Genomic DNA, 1,816 nt, shown 5'->3' with positions numbered 1-1,816 from the left:
TGAAGCAGAAGCTCAGAAGAAGTTTCTAACAGCCCAGGTTGGTCCCCTGGGTCAAGTGACCATTCACCTGCGAGTGAGGCCATAGGGAACAGTGGACAACTGGGTAGATCTGTATTATTCTGGGGTCCCATGAGGGTGGAGTTTCCTCAGTGCCCCCAGGACAGATTCTCACCATGAGCTAACTGAACCCAGGTCCCGACTCCTCTTGCCAAACGACACAGACCTGAGGACAAGGCTGTGACTCCCAGACCCCTATGTTGACCAGGTAGAGGGGCTTAATCTCCCAAGTCTCTCCAGTGTGGTGCAGCTGGGGTGACAGGCAGATCTGGGTCACCTGTGCTTCTTTCACCAGGGGACAGGGTTGCTTAGTCTTCACAGTCTCTCAATCTGACCTCACTAGTCCTAGTTCTACTGAAGCAAATTCCTAACATCATCACTTTCATGTCCTCTCTGGTCACAGTGCGGTGAAAGTGGATGCTGTTCTGATATTTGTGCACCTTGCACTGCAGAACATGCAAGGGGCCTTTTCTAGAATATTCTGAGATATACTTTCTTTCCAGCAATGGTTTATTTGTCCAAATTCAGGTGTCACATTCTACTGTCTCACCCAAGGTCCTCTCCACTCTACCAACATTTCTGAAGCCTGGGTTTCAGCAGTATTGTCACACACTGCAACTGGGGGCCCCTGAGGACAAAGAGGCCTGGACCTGAGAATTATTTCCAGGAGTAGAAGACTGAAAACTGGAATACATTTGCATTGTTTTTGGAACCCTCTCCCTTACCTAGGCTTCCCCACACCTCACAGCCCCTTATGTGATCCTAATTGCTCCCCTTACTTGAAACCCAGAACTCAGAAGAGATATCAACTCTCTTTGAGCCCATAAGCACAAATCTCAGCGTCTCAACCAGCAACATGCCAGTGCTCTCCAAGGGCTGCCTGAATAAGTGGAATGGGATGATTGGGGTACTGTCCTCCCCAAGTGGTCAAAGTCTACTTTCTTGACAAAGCTGGAATCCAATCCAAAACAGATCTGAGTCTGTTCAACTCATACTAAGCTGGTAGCTCCCATGATCTCCTGGGTATAATGTGGTCTCCCTGGAAAAGCCTTCCTATGGGTGCCAAGTTGCAGAGGGACAATGACCTGGACTGGCTGCTTGGGGCCTCCTGGCAGCCACCTCAGCCCATCACCTTGATGTCCTGGTTGCAGTCAGGACTCTGTGCCCCTCACCTCCAGCGAGGAACTCAGAAGGAGGCCATCTGGCAGATCTCATGGCACTGATCAGGGGGTCAGTGGATGTCACATGCAGCGATGTGCCCAGGGTCTCCCTGAAGAACTGGGCCAGGATTCTACAGGTGTCCTCTGTTCTCCATGGGGTCCCCAGCTAGGTTCCCAGCTGAGCCCGGACTCTGGTCCAGCCCACCCAGTCAGTGTCCCTAGATTTCCAGGAGTGCCATTCATGGGCTGTCAAGCAATAAAGTGGAAGTGTTCGTGCTGATAGCGCTGATTTGGGTCTCTAGTGCTGACCTCTCGTGCAAGGCTGCTCTCACAGCCCCAGGGGCTTGGGGTCCTCCTCAAGGACAGCCCCGGGCCCTGTGCGGTCTCCTCACTGGCCAGAGGCAGACCTCTCATCTCTTTCCTTTCTCAAGTTAAATGTTCAGAGGGAAGAGGCTGAGCAGCAGCAGAGAGCTGTAGTGAGTCCTGCTTCTGTTGAGGGGAAGAACTTTTCATATTCTGGGCCAGTATTTGCACCTTCCAGGGCTCACGTGGAGGCACTGTGCTCTTGAAAGTTTCTACCAAATGTCTGTGTGGTCTTT

The sequence above is a fragment of the Octodon degus genome, unplaced genomic scaffold (genome assembly GCF_000260255.1).
Source record: "Octodon degus isolate 3935 unplaced genomic scaffold, OctDeg1.0 scaffold00181, whole genome shotgun sequence".
Lineage (NCBI taxonomy): Eukaryota > Metazoa > Chordata > Mammalia > Rodentia > Octodontidae > Octodon > Octodon degus.
The sequence above is the reverse complement of the archived record's forward strand: the minus strand, read 5'-3'. Positions refer to the sequence as shown.